Source organism: Bos mutus, unplaced genomic scaffold (assembly GCF_027580195.1).
Source record: "Bos mutus isolate GX-2022 unplaced genomic scaffold, NWIPB_WYAK_1.1 CTG1077, whole genome shotgun sequence".
In the NCBI taxonomy this organism is placed as follows: Eukaryota; Metazoa; Chordata; class Mammalia; order Artiodactyla; family Bovidae; genus Bos; species Bos mutus.
In genome coordinates this window covers 1-15,509 of record NW_027218542.1, presented here as the reverse complement: position 1 = coordinate 15,509, position 15,509 = coordinate 1, and the positions used below count along the sequence as shown (strand labels likewise).

The window sequence follows — 15,509 nt, the reverse complement described above, 5'->3', positions numbered from 1 at the left end:
GTATGATCATTTATGTTTTCTTGACTTCTTAGACCTTTGCATATAAATCAAATACTTTTCTATCATAGGCCTGATTCTATTCTAGTTTTAGAAATCAATTCAGTTGTTGGGTTTATGGCCAATTATCTGTGTCTAGTTCTGGGTTACCATGGTAAATTTCTCTACTACAAGACTCTAACTGGTTGGCCCTGAGAAAATTTACTTAAAAAAATATTATAGTCATATTCAGGTCACTGTGATATTACTAGATAGGATCCACACACCGGGCCAATTAATAATGCCTGCTCTGACTCAGGCCATAAATTTCAGCTTTTTTCTATTACTCAAGCTCAATCAGAGCAACAAGAAAAGTTTCAGCAAAGGAGGAAAAAATCTCCAACAATTATGGGGTGGATTTATATAGATAACACCAGGCTATGGTAATTTAGGCTTAAAGTCTCCTCTGTGTTGGAAACAATTAAATCATACCAAGGACAATCAATCTAGTAACACTAGAAAACTGGGCTATGTGCCTTATAGACAGTGCCAATATATAATTTCCTGGAAGATAGATTCTACAGAGCAGACTAAGTCAGATGACCTGAGATATACTGGGCTACATCTAATGGAAGCTCTTAACTTAAGTTTTATTTGTGACTTTACTAATACTGCTGGCTGTGTTATTTGTATTTCAACTGCTTTACAAAATTGCTGTTTCTTACACCATCAAATGTGTGTCTGAGGCCTCTTATAGAATAATATATAGTCTCATATGAGATCGATGAGGGTAACAGTGTAACTCTAGATATGGGAAGAAGCAACAAGAGGGAATATTTTCCTAGACCATGAGGCTAGTAAGACAGATGGTCCAGAGAATTTTGGATACTGTTTTATGGCCTAGTCCAGTAACAGCACATTGAGTGGCCTGTCAACAAAATGTTTGCCAAACCTGAGAATGGACATTCTCAGCACCATGGGATAAAATGGTCATGAAATGCTCCCCTCAAAATAATGGTCAAGTTTATGAGCAAAAAGGGGCTCTGCCAACTGAAGACTGACACTTGCCATCTACATCTACAAAGATTAAAACATGGTCATGCAACTGCTGACTTTCAACGCTCCTGAAAGGAATTCAGGTGAAAATCAGGAATGAGGTACTCTGTGCTCTGGGAAAAACTGGCAGAACAAGCCTTCATATAGTTATCCCTTTTCAGGAGAAGATTTTATGGGTCCCAATTCTTGCATCTTCTCATACCTAGAGAAACACTGACATCATTAACGGTGAAATCTGCTTTGGCTATTAAGGAAAAGTTTACGATTAAAAGTCAAAATAGAGTAGCTATGGTTCAGATATCCTGGGAAATAACTAGGTGATGCTATGGGTGTACTTTCAGATTAGACCTTGTATTGCTAAACACTTGAGTTTTCTGAGTCGTGTCAGGCTTGCATGCCACCATTCTCAAGACAATGTCTGCTGGAAGCTAGTAACTGCAACCTTACATTTTAAAAAACTAGGCAACTGGCTACCTGGCTACAAGTCTCCATGAAGTGCCAGGTCCAGACTGGGTTTCAGGCCTATTCTTCTAAAAACAAAGAGATTTATTTTGTCTATTAAAATTCCAGTTATCCCTCCTCCAGCTACTTCTAATTGGACCTGTTACAACAAAATGGCAGACCAAGGGATTGAGATTTTAATCATATAACACTCAGAAATAGAACTTGGAACTCAGGAATACTTCCAATTCAGTGTCTATTCTCCAAGCTGAGGCAGTCCTATGCCTCGTTTTGACAGGAAGTTATCACAGTCATAGTTGCCCAGTTTCTTAGTAGAACTCTGTGGGGCTCTGGAGTATGAATATGTTCTGTGTTCTCCATTTCTTATCTGTAGGATATAGGCTTCATTCAGCCTCCTTCACCTTCCCTGAGCTCTGAAGGGTAGATTCAAACAATTGCTAATAATGGAAGGGAGAGGATACAGAAACAGAGGAGAAACAATTAAATGGTGGTACAGCCTAGAGGGTCTGGGTTCCTACTCAAAGAAATATGCATAACAATGTTTTTGAGTTCTACAGAGCTGGAGCCCCCACCCAGGTGGAGGATGGTAACTTCAGACTGAACACAAGATTCCTGGAAGACAGCTCTGTTGCCTCACCACTAACCAATCAAAAAGGATCACAAACCCTGCAACCCTCACCCCAAATGTTGCCTTCTGTTTCCGGGGACCAGAGATGACCATCCTGTTAGGTCTCCTGTTTGGCCCTTGTCTATTTTATCTCTGAGAGGGGCCAACAGTTTCAAACTAAATTGCTGTTACTACAAGGAAGTAGTAGTTACCACATGAAAGCTGGTTTCAGATGTGGAACACCCCAACTTAGATCAGGTAGAGAGAGACTTCTGCTCTGCTAGACAAGCCTACGCCCATGCACAGCAGGAAGAAGTTACAGAAGAAAGAGGCCTCTCCCCCAATTCCCAAGAAGTATCTTGAGTATGAAGTTTCTTAGGGGGGAGTTGTTAGGGGAAGCACACTGATTGAAACTGCCCACCCTGGCCAGGCACCATGGTAACCATTTGCATGAGTTGTTTTATGACAGGAGATCCTGATAGGTAATATGGAACTAATAAGCCATCACCAACCAGAAGAGTTCGGGAAAGGTCTAAAGGAGACACCACGTGTCTGTCCACTTCCCAGAACCCCTCTCACTAACATCCATCTTGGCTGAGTGATGCGTGTGTCACCAGGAAAGACTCTGAATTAGAATGATTGGCCAAAGACCACCCGGAAACTAATCCCATTACCGTAAAACCTGAGACTGCAAGCCATGCGGCAGAGCAGTTCTCCTGGGTTCCCTTACCCTACTGCCCTCCACCTGGGTGCCCTTTCCCAATAAAATCTCTTGCTTTGTCAGCACATGTGTCTCCTCAGACAACTCATTTCTGAGAGTTAGACAAGAGCCCAGTTTCGGGCCCTGGAAGGGGTCCCTCTTCCTGCAACAAAGACACAGTTCTTTCTCTTGGGATTCAGTGACCACCCAGAACTGCAGAGTGTTCTTTTTGCTGTGTTTTTGTCTATCTACTCTGTTCCCCTTATGGGGAACCTTGGGATGATTTTATTAATCACAATCAGTCCCCACTTGCATACCCCTATGTACTTTTTTCTCTGCATCTTATCTTTCATGGGTGCTTGCTACTCTTCAGTCATTGCCCCCCCAGTTGCTTGTAAATGTAATTTCTGATAAGAAGACCATTTCTTACAATGGCTGTGCTGCACAGTTATCTTTCTTCTGCTGTTTGGTGGACACAGAGTGTTTTCTCTTGACTGTCATGGCTTATGACCGGTACACAGCCATCTCCAACCCCCTGCTTTACACTGTTATTATGTCCAAGAGGATTTGCTGGCAGCTTGCAATTGGAGCGTTTTTAGGGGGCACCATGAGCTCAGTGATTCACACCACTAATACTGAAAGGTTGTTGTTGAATGAAAAAAGATGGCCGAGATTTTTGGCCTCCGGAGGAGAAGAATTTAATCTGGGGCCAAAGACGAGGCTTGATAGCTCAGAGCTTTTGTGTAATAAAGTTTTATTAAAGTATAAAGGAGATAGAGAAAGCTTTTGACATAGGCATCAGAAGGGGGCAGAAAGAGTGCCCCCCTGCTAGTCTTCGGCTGGGTGTTATATAGTCACTAGCAGTCTGTTAATAAAAGAAAGGAATGTCTTAAAACTCAGAATGGCACCAGGCCCCTCACCCATAAGATGCATTTTGGGATAATCTTGGCACCAAATGGTTCATCCTGGGCCATAAAATGATTAACTTGAATCTTGAAGAAGGGCAGATCACCATACAAATAGTTTCATTTACGTAGATTAGGGGAACAATATCTGAGTATAACATACTGGTTTGTCAAGTAGGTTCTGAGCCATTTGGCAGAACCGACTTGAAGACAGAGTTTGAGGTAAGTGCATAATACATTAGCATAGCTTAAGACAAACAGTCTCATAAGAAAAAATGAATTGGTTATCTCAAGGTTTGAAAATAGTTAACTTCAGGTGAAACCAGGTATCATTATGGCAACACAGTATTTTAAGAGAAACCTCCTTTTAAATTTGTATAGAGAAGGAAAAAACATATCGCTAGTTTGTTTCCTCTTGCTGCTTAAGAGAGATAAATTGCAGTCTATTTCCTCAGTTTGGAGACCCCTGGCCTTCCTGCCTGTTACCCTCTCATTCCCCCCTTTTCTTTTAGGAGAATTATGTTGTCTAGGGAAAAGGGGCATCATTTTCGTTTTATAACTGTTTCTGAGCTGACAAAGGGCATTGTCCCTAAATTGGTGAGGCAACATATTTTTTAAATCTTTATATTGAGGATATCTGATCTGCTGCTAAGCCACTTCAGTCGTGTCTGACTCTGAACGACCCCAGAGATGGCAGCCACCAGGCTCCACCATCCCTGGGATTCTCCAGGCACGAATACTGGAGTGGGTTGCCATTTCCTTCTCCAATGCATGAAAGTGAAAAGTGAAAGGGAAGTCACTCAGTTGTATCTGACTCTTTGCGACCCCATGGACTGCAGCCTACCAGGCTCCTCTGTCCATGGGGTTTTCCAGGCGAGAGTACTGGAGTGGGTTGCCATTGCCTTCTCCACTAGGAGCCCCAAATAGTATTTGGAGGAAGCTGCAGCAGTAGGAGGAGTTTGAGCAACCATTTGTAACTTAAAAGCTTTTATGTGGCTAGAAACAAATCTAGTTATACAGTTTTAGATGTAAGGCAACATAGTCATTAAAACAAGTTAAAATCAAAATTAAAAGTCACATTATGTCTATAGTTAAAGTGTAACATGTTGCACCAGTCTATTTTAGGGTTGTTAGATGTCATCAGATAAAGAAGAGGCATCACATATGATTGTTGTCGAAGGTATTTACAGACTTGGGGAAAGTCTTTTTTTTTTTTTTTTGGAGATGTCCACCCCTGGAAGCCTTTCACTGATGAAGAGGGGAGTGTTCTGCAGACCCAACAGTTAGACTGATTGTGGAATGTAGTGTGAGAGTGAGCCGAGCACAGGAAGGCATTGCCTTGAGGATAAAAGGGCAGACTCAGTATTTTTGGAGTCAGCAGAAGTAAGTTCACATAGGTTATGAGGCCCATCTGAAAAGTATAAAGTCAGAGCATAGAAAGTAAAGACATAAAATAAAGTCACTTAGTTTTGGTCAGGGTGCCACCTCTTAACTCGAGTGTGATGTATCTACGAATCAATTTTTGGCACTTTGACAGCTGTGGGAGAAGAATAACCTGGTAAGGGCCTTCCCAGAAGGGCTCGAGGGATGGGCCCCCAGATCTCAATGTTTTTATGAAGACTTCGGTTTTTGGCTCAAATAGAGGCTTGTTTGTCTCAGAGGCTGGGTCAGGAGTCGTCTCCCAGAGTTTTGTTAATGTCTGTTGAAAAGCTGAGAGCTGAGTTACATAACTAGTTAATTCTAAGGCTTCAGGGTCTATAACAATGTGTGTGTGTACTAAAGGCCTTCTATAAATACATTTAAAGGGGGACAGTCTCTTCTTTTTGGGGGCAGTTTGAGTCTTTATTAAAGCTATGGGTAGAACTTTAATCTGAATTGTCTTGTGTCTCTTGAGTTAATTTGTGTAGATGTCTTTTTATAATGTCAGTTAGCTTTTTCAGCCCTTGTTTGAGGATTGAGGTCTCCAGGAACAGTGTAAGTGATATTTTATTTTTAGAGCTTTAGATACCCCCTGAGTTACAGCAGCTTTAAAGGCAGAGCCATTGTCACTCTGAAGGCTCTGTGGCAGCCCAAACCTGGGGATAATTTCATGGATTAAAATCTTTATAACCTCTTTAGCCTGTTCACTACAGGGAAAAGCCTCAATCCATCTAGTAAAAGTATCTACTCAAACTTGTAAGTAAGAATATCTATTAGCTTTTGGCATATGAGTAAAATTAATTTCTTAGTCTTTTCCAGGATACTTTCTACTTCTTTGTAATCCATATTTTGTTAGTTTTTTAGTCTTTGGGTTATTATTATTATTTATTTTTTTACAAACTTCACACCTTTTAATAATGTTTTTTAAAGTTTTTATTACATTTTTATCTTTAAACAAACGAGAAGCCATTTGGTAAGTACTTTCTGCACCTAAATGAAAACTCTGAAGTAAACTGTTAAGAATTTTTTACTGAGCATTTTTAGGAATTACGAATCATCTATCTTCAGACTGTAACCATCTTTTATCAGTAATCTTTGTTTCTCTTTTTTCATATCTTTTTAATTTTTTCTCAGTATATTGTGGTTTTTCTTGTTCTACAGGACCTTTCCAGATCAAAGGCATCTGTAGTGAAGGGGTTTTATAAAGTGCCACTTTTGTGGCTTGACAGTCAGCCAACTGATTAGTTTTGGCTATTTTACTCCTATTTCTGTTGTGTCTTTTGTAATGTATAACGACTACTTTTTTTAGGACAATATATAGCAGTTAAAAGTCTCTCGATCTTTCTGAAATGTTTAATAGGTTTTCTTATTGTTGTTTTAAACTGTCCTTTTTTTCATATTGTAGCATGAGCATGTAAAGTCAGATAAGTATATTAGAATCTGTGTAGATATTTACTTGCTGTTTTTTGTTTAACTCTAGAGCTCGGATCAGAGCCACAAGCTCTGCTAACTGAGCACTGGTTCTCTGGGGGAGAGATTTTGTTTCCAAAACCTGTTAAGCAGTCACCATGGTGTAACCTGCTTTAGCTTTCCATCTCGAGCAAAAGAACTGCCATCCGTAAATATTTCTATGTCAGGATTATCTAATGGGGTATCCATTAGATCCTCCTGAGCTGTATAGTTTAAAGTTAGGAATTGGGAACAATCGTCATCAGGTGTTTTGTTTTTCTTTTCAGGAATAAAAGTGGCAGGATTTAAATTTTTACAAACTTTAAGCTTAGTTACTGGTCTTTCTAACAACAATGACTGTTATTTAAGAAGCCTACTGTCTGTCATCTAAATATTAACCTTAGAATTTAAGATTTCACTCACATCATGAGAAGTCAGTACAGTAAGGTTTCATCTATTACTTATTTTTAAAGCTTCAGGTGTTAATAAAGCCACTGTCCCAATTACTCTTAGGCAGTGGGGCCACCCATGTGAAATTACATCTAATGTTCTGTTTAGATAAGCAATAGGTTGCTGGTGAGGCCCTCGGTGTTGTGTCAAAACTCCCAAGGCTACACCTTTTTTTTTTAGTGACAAAGAAATTAAATTTTGACCCTGTGGGCAAGTTCAGAGCTGGAGCTTGTAGGAGAACAGTCTGAAGAACCTTAGAAGCCTTTTGAGTATCTGAAGACCAAACTAGTTTGTTGGTTTGGGGCAGTTGAGTTTTAGCTATAAGTTTATATCAAGGCTGGGCAACTTTTCCATAACCCGGAATCTAAATGTGACGGTAACCTGTGATTTCCAAAAATCTTTTCAATTGTCTTAATAGGTAGGGGATGATTTAGTATAGGTTTAAATTCTCTCAGGGCCTATGGCTCTAGTCCCTTTTGATATGATTAGGCCCAGATATCTAACCGATTGTTGACAAAGCTGAGCCTTTTTTTTTTTTTTTTTTATGTCTTTTAACCACAGCCTGTCAGAAAGTTTAAGAAGTCTTCTGAGGCTTGCGAACAAGCTTTCTCTGTCTCAGCACAGAGCAAAATATCATCTACATATTGTAACACCACCACTTTAGAGCTATTAAAGTTTTGTAGATCCCGTGACAAACTTTGTCCAAATAAGTGAGGACTGTCACGAAATTCCTGGGGCAAAACTGTCCAGGTTAACTGAGAAGCTGGCTGTGTAGGGTCTTTAAAGGCAAATAGAAATTGACTTTTTTCTGCCAAAGGCACTGAATAGAAGACATTTTTAAAATCAGTTATTGAGAAATATTTGGCTTGTTCAGGAATTTTAGACAATAGAGTATAAGGATTAGGCACCATGGGGTGTAAAGGAACTACAGCCTCATTTATTATTTGTAAATCTTGAACGAGTCTCTATTTGGAGAAGGCAATGGCACCCCACTCCAGTACTCTTGCCTGGAAAATCCCATGGATGGAGGAGCCTGGTGGGCTGCAGTCCATGTGGTCGCTAAGAGTCAGACACGACCGAGCGACTTCACTTTCACTTTCACTTTCATGCATTGGAGAAGGAAATGGCAACCCACTCCAGTGTTCTTGCCTGGAGAATCCCAGGGACGGGGGAGCCTGGTGGGCTGCTGTCTCTGGGGTTATACAGAGTCGGACATGACTGAAGCGACTTAGCAGCAGCAGCAGCAGCAGCAGTCTCTATTTACTATTTGATTTTTTTATATTCAAAATAGGAGTGTTACAGGGACTGTTACAGGGAATTAATAGCCCCTGCTCTTTTACATTTTTGATGATGGGTTTTAACCCTTCTTTAACCTCAGGTTTCAGTGGATACTGTTTTTTATGTGGAAATAAGTGTGGGTCTTTGAGCTTGACAGCTACAGGAATAGCATTGTTGCTTGACTCACAGATTTTCCATCAGCCCATATTTTAGGATTTACATTTTGTTTAACTAAAGGGAGAGAACAGGAGGGCTCTATATTTATGAAAACATAGGCATGGACCTTGTTTAGTATATCCCTTCCCAAAAGGGGTGAGGGAGATTTTGGCATGATCAGAAACTGGTGTGAAAATAGCACAGAATCCCCATTGTAAGATAAAGAATAACTGAAATGATACCTTTTGGTTCGTCCAGACAGTCCCATTAAGGAAGAGGATCAGGAAGAAAGTGGGCCAGGGGCTTCAGTAAGCACAGAGTAAGTTGCCCCAGTATCTAAAAGGAAATCGATGGATTGACCCCCCCACAATTATTAATGCCCGGGGTTCCTCAGGTGTAATTAGGACAAGAGTTTGTGTGGGGAACCCCGGGCACTTTTAGTCTTGATTGTCTTGAGAGTCAGACCCCAGAGACCTACACCATTGGGGGAAGTGTCTCTTCCAGTGTGGTCTTTTGTAGACCGGACATGGAGCCAGGGGCGGCTTAGATGTCTGAGGGCAATCTCGCCTGAGGTGTCTCTCCTTTTTACAGTAATAGCAAGCCCGTCCCTTTTCACCTGGGTCCCTCTGGGCATTTTTTTCAGGCTGTTTAAGAATGGTTTTTATAGCCATTGTGAAGGCTTCTGCCCTTTTTATTATTATTTTTTTGTCTCTTTTTGCCTCCCCCCCCCCCATCATATTCCCTATCATAATAGACTGTCTGAGCCAGTTGTAACAAAGTATCTAAAGACTGATTTGGTCCATACACCCATTTTAATAATTTATAACAGATATCTGGAGCTGACTGAGTGAGAAATCTATCTTTTAAGATCACTTTCCTCTTGTTTTTTTTTTTTTTTTTTTTTTTAGAACCGGTCTAATTGTAAGACAGTGTTATACTTAAGAGACCCTCCAACTGGCCACCATTTGTCATCTTTTAATGGATACCATGGCCATGTAGTATCACATAGGAAGACCAGGTGTGTCTTCCTGGGGATCAAATTTACCCCAGTTTTTTAGGATACAGTTTAAAGGAGTGAGGCTGGAATTGTTAGCTTCCATCTGTAAGAGAGAAAAAAAAGCGGCCAGTGCCATCTTTTTACCAGAGGCATCCCTCCCTGCTCTAGATGGGTGTGTAGACAGACTTTACACCAAAAGCTTTTGTTTCCTGGTCGGACTTAGTCTGTCCCTTACTGACTCAAGCACCATACTCATCCCTCCCTGTTCTACCACCAAGATGGGGTGGGGATGCAGCAGGGGTAAATCTGATAGCATCCCTACCTGACGTCCAGCTCTACACCATTAACCTTGCTTGCCTCTGATGCCATCTGGGGTGCAATCAGAGTAACCTTCCAGAATGCCTCCCAAGCTAAGACCGCTGGGGGAAACATTCATCACCTGTGTGCCTGTGCAAGACCCTGAGTATATTCCTGACCACAATAAGACTGATACGAACATAAAACTGAGATGTTCCTTCCAAGCATCACCACACCAGTATAAGAGCCTCTCTGGTCCACTCAGCCAGCGTTACCAAGGGGAAAAAACCATTGTAGTCCCAATCTGAGTAACCTTTACCTCAGAGATGTTCTTGGAGCTAGAGCTCCTTCTAGCTTCCAAACTTTTGATTTCTAGTGAGGCTAGGCGCTTTCTTGACCACCAATCTAAGTTTGGGACCTAAGCGTCAGTACACAGTAACAGTATAGATCACAAGTCCCTTGAAAGCCTATAATCTGATAGATTAGGTTAGTACTTCTAATTCCCAAGGAGTTATGAAGTGGTCACAGAGACCAAAAATTTTGACCGAGAAAGGAGAGTTCGGTCCATATGTTTTGCCCATTTTTGGTCGGTTCTTGAAGGAGACACTGGGTGTCTCTTGGCATTGGCAGGTCAGTATAAACCCCTGACAGGTTTTTGCCATAAGCCATATGAGATCACTGTGGAACCGCAGAGCAGGGCTCTTCACTTGTTTTGCGCAGGGCATGTCGTTCATTTACACAAGCACACCATAGAGTTAGTAAAGCACAGCAGAAAACATGTTCACTAAGAGAACAAAACTAGAGCTCCAAGCATCCTTACCTTGTCCTGAAGGATCCTGGATGAGCCCCCAAGATGAAAGGTTGTTGTTGAATGAAAAAAAGATGGCCAGGATTTTTGGCCTTCAGAGGAGAAGAATTCAATCTGGGGCCAAAGACAAGGCTTGATTGTTCAGAGCTTTTGTGTAATAAAGTTTTATTAAAGTATAAAGGAGATAGAGAAAGCTTTTGACATAGGCATCAGAAGGGGGCAGAAAGAGTGCCCCCCTGCTAGTCTTCAGCTGGGTGTTATGTAGTCACTAGCAGTCTGTTAATAAAAGAAAGGAATGTCTTAAAACTCAGAATGGCACCAGGCCCCTCACCCATAAGATGCATTTTGGGATAATCTTGGCACCAAATGGTTCATCCTGGGCCATAAAATGATTAACTTGAATCTTGAAGAAGGGCAGATCACCATACAAATAGTTTCGTTTACATAGATTAGGGGAACAATATCTGAGTATAACATACTGGTTTGTCAAGTAGGTTCTGAGCCATTTGGCAGAACCGATTTGAAGACTGTTTGGAGTAAGTGCATAATACATTAGCATAGCTTAAGACAAACAGTCCCATAAGAAAAAATGAATTGGTTATCTCAAGGTTTGAAAATAGTTAACTTCAGGTGAAACCAGGTGTTATTATGGCAACACAGTATTTTAAGAGAAACCTCCTTTTAAATTTCTATAGAGAAGAAAAACATCGCTAGTTTGTTTCCTCTTGCTGCTTAAGAGAGATAAAAATGTCTGACACTTGCAGGCTATTTCCTCAGTTTGGAGATCCCTGGCCTTCCTGCCTGTTACCCTCTCAATATCTTTCACCTGTCTTTCTTCTCCAATGAAATTAACCATTTCTTTTGTGACATCTCCCCTCTCTTCTCTCTGTCCTGCACTGACACTTACATCCATGACGTTGTACTGGTGGTCTTTGCTAGTTTAGTGGAAGCCCTCTGCCTTCTAACAGTTCTCCTCTCTTATATCCTTATCATAGCAGCCATTCTTAAAACAGAATCTGCTGAATGAAGAAGAAAAGGATTCTCCACTTGTGCGTCCCATTTGACTGTGGTCTCTATCTACGATGGTACCCTGATCTTCATTTATTTGTGTCCCAGTGCTGGCCATTTACTGGATATTGATAAAGTGACCTCTGTGTTCTATACATTGAATATACCTATGTTGAACCCCCTGATTTACAGTCTGAGGAACAAAGATGTGAAAAATGCTTTTAGGAAAATGATTAGCAGGAAATTTCTTTCTTAAGAAAGGATGAAACTGAGGCTGACAACTTTTCTACCCTGTTTATTGACCTTTAGTTTTAACTAATGGAAAAGTCAGTTTAGTATGGGTGTTCCCTAATTCTATAGGCAATGAAGCCTCAACCGCAAAATTGGGCCAGAGGCTAATGTTAGAGCCAGGTCCTGTTACATATGTCTAATTCTTTATCATTTTAAGGTTGATTTTTTTTTCACACTCATTCATTGTTGATAGAAGTTTAAATTAGTCTTCTTTATGGAAGGTAATTTGCTATTATTTGAATGTAATATATAATTCATCTGGAATTTGAAAATTAAACATGCAAGTATCATTTAAACCAATAATTCTAACAATTGAACCTGCAAAAGTTTACCGCTTTCAAAGTATTCATTGCATCAGAGCTTATAATCAGTTCAGTTCAGTTCATTTGTTTAGTTGCGTACTACTCTTTGCAACCCTATGGACCGCAGCATGCCAGGCTTCCCTGTCCATCACCAACTCCCGGAGCTTACTCAAACTCATGTCCATCAAGTCGGTGACGCCATCCTACCACCTCATCCTCTGTCGTTCCCTTCTCCTCCCACCTACAATCTTTCCCAGCATCAGGGCAAGCTATTGAAAATATCTGCCAATAGGAAATAGGCTAAATGAAATAATTTGAACTTTTATATATTTTTTTCAGGAGTAGATTTACCCTTCATATGATATTCTATATTTCATATTCTTACTCTTTGTCTCTCATTTTGTTATTACTATTTTACTCAATATTGGTTAAGCTTTTGATATATATTTCAGCACTCTTTTGTGAAAATTTATAAATGAAATTCACTGAGATTCTTTGTTAATTAATTTGATTTCCATGGCAATATGTGTAGATGGTAGAGTCTTCTCTGAGGCTCAGTGATAAAGAAACTGCTTGGCAAATGCAGGAGACACAGGTTTGATCCCTGGGTCAGAAAGATCCCTTGGAGGAGGAAATGGCAACCTATTCCAGTATTCTTACCTGTGAAATTGCATGGACAGAGGAGCATGGTTACAGCCTATGAGGCCACAGAAGAGTCAGAGAAGACTTAGTGACTAAACAACAGCAACCACATGCAGGGTTAGGGTTAGGGTTAGACTCCCTCAAATATTAAGTCCTACATGACTTTCCCCCCCCTGCCATCCATTTCAATTATGATGGTAACTCATATTTAAACCTCACTAAGTTTTATAATAATGTCATCTGTGTCTGTAGTTATACCACTGTATTGAATTTCACTTCAGTTCAGTTGCTCAGTCCTGTCTGACTCTTTGTGACCCCATGGACTGCAGCACGCCAGGCCTCCCTGTCCATCACCAACTCCCGGAGCTTGCTCAAATTCATGACCATTGCGTAGGTGATGCCATCCAACCATCTCATCCTCTGTCATCCCCATCTCTTCCTGCCTTTAATCTTTCCCAGCATGAGGGTCTTTTCCAATGAGTCAGTTCTTCATGTCAGGTGTCCAAAGTATTGGAGTTTCAGCTTCAGCATCAGTCCTTTCAAAGAATATTCAGGGCTGATTTCCTTTAGGATTGACTCGTTGGGTCTCCTTGCAGTCCAAGGGACTCTCAAGAGTCTTCTCCAACACTACAGTTCAAAAGCATCAAATCTTCAGAGCTCAGTTTTCTTTACTGTCCAACTCTCACATCCATACCTGACTACTGGAAAAACCACGGCTTTGTTAGCAAAGTAATTTCTCTGCTTTTTAATATGCTGTCTAGGCTGGTCATAGCTTTTCTTCAAAGAAACAAGTATCTTTTAATTTCATGGCTGCAGTCATCATCTGCAGTGATTTTGGAGCCCCCCAAAATAAAGTCAGCCACTGTTTCCACTGCTTCCCCATCTATTTGCCAAGAAGTGATGGGACCTGATGCCATGATCTTAGTTTTCTGAATGTTGAGTTTTAAGTCAACTTTTTCACTCTCCTCGTTCACTTTCATCAAGAGGCTCTTTAGTTCTTCTTCACTTTCTGCCATAAGGGTGGTATCATCTGCGTATCTGAGGTTGTTGATATTTCTCCCAGCACTCTTGATCCCAGCTTGTGCTTCATCCAGCTCAGCATTTCTCATGATGTACTCTGCATATAAGTTAAATAAGCAGGGTGTCAATATACAACCTTGATGTATTCCTTTCCCTGTTGGAACCAGTCTGTTGTTCCATGTCTGGTTCTAACTGTTGCTTCTTAACCTGCATACAGATTTCTCAGGAGGCAGTTAAGGTGGTCTACTATTGAATTTATTCATTATTTTTTTTTAATTGGAACCCTTGCATCTTTATCACATTATCTTCCCCAGTGCATATAATGAGTAAAATTTTATGAAATAAAAGTAATTTTATTAGTGAGAATTTCCTGGCTGTCCAGTGGTTAAGACTCTGCTTTTTCATTGCAGGGGGTTCAGGTTCAATCCTTGGTTGCAAAACTAAGATCCCAAAAGCCATGAGACACAGTCAAAAAAATTTTCTTTTTATATTGACTGTTTTTAATTCAGATTATATGCTCATAATAGACAGCAACTGTTTCTTTCTCTTGCAGTTTTTAGCTCATTCTTCAGAAGGGTACCATATTACGCACGTGCCTATTTAAAGATAACTGCCATATGACCAGCAATCCCACTGGTGGGCATACACACCAAGGAAACCAGAATTGAAAGAGATACGTGTACCCCAATGTCCATCTCAGCACTGTTTATAATAGCCAGGACATGGAAGCAACCTGGTTGTCCATCAGCAGATGAATGGATAAGAAAGCTGTGGTACATATACACAATGGAGTATTACTCAGCCATTAAAAAGAATACAATGGAATCAGTTCTAATGAGGTGGATGAAACTGGAGCCTATTATACAGAGTGAAGTAAGCCAGAAAGAAAAACATCAATACAGTATGCTGCTGCTACTGCTAAGTCGCTTCAGTCATGTCCGACTCTGTGTGACCCCAGAAACGGCCGCCCACCAGGCTCCCCTGTCCCTGGGATTCTCCAGGCAAGAACACTGGTGTGGGTCGCCATTTCCTTCTCCAATGCATGAAAGTGAAAAGTGAAAGTGAAGTCGCCCAGTTGTGTCCAACTCTTAGCGACCCCATGGACTGCAGCCTACCAGGCTCCTCCATCCATGGAATTTTCCAGGCAAGAGTACTGGAGTGGGGTGCCATTGCCTTCTCTGCCAATACAGTATAATAACGCATATATATGGAATTTAGAAAGATGGTAACAATGACCCTATATGCGAGACAGCAAAAGAGATACAGGTGTATAGAAAAGTCTTTTGGACTCTGTGGGAGAGGGAGAGGGTGGAATGATTTGGGAAAATAAACATGTATACTATCATATGTGAAACGAATCACCAGTTCAGGTTCAATGCATGATACAGGGTGATCGGGGCTGGTGCACTGGGATGACCCAGAGGGATGGGATGGGGAGGGAGGTGGGAGGGGGTTCAGGATGGGAAACACATGTACACCTGTGGCAGATTCATGTCAATGTATGGCAAAACCACTACAATATTGTAATTAGCCTCCAACTAAAAGAAATAAATTTATATTTAAAAAAATTAAAAAAAAGATATTGTGAATATGTGGATTTAAAAAAAATAAGGCAGCCTGGAAATATCAACTTCATCAAAGTCTGGCTTGTAAAATATTTTCAAAAAATATATACAGTCTGAAATC

General features: G+C 40.7%; 1 pseudogene; it reads left to right on the top strand.

The window, feature by feature from the left end:
• Window positions 1-2,399: 2,399 nt before the first annotated feature.
• On the top strand, window positions 2,400-11,919 carry LOC138986742 (olfactory receptor 5I1-like; annotated as a pseudogene).
• The last annotated feature ends 3,590 nt before the right edge of the window (window positions 11,920-15,509 follow it).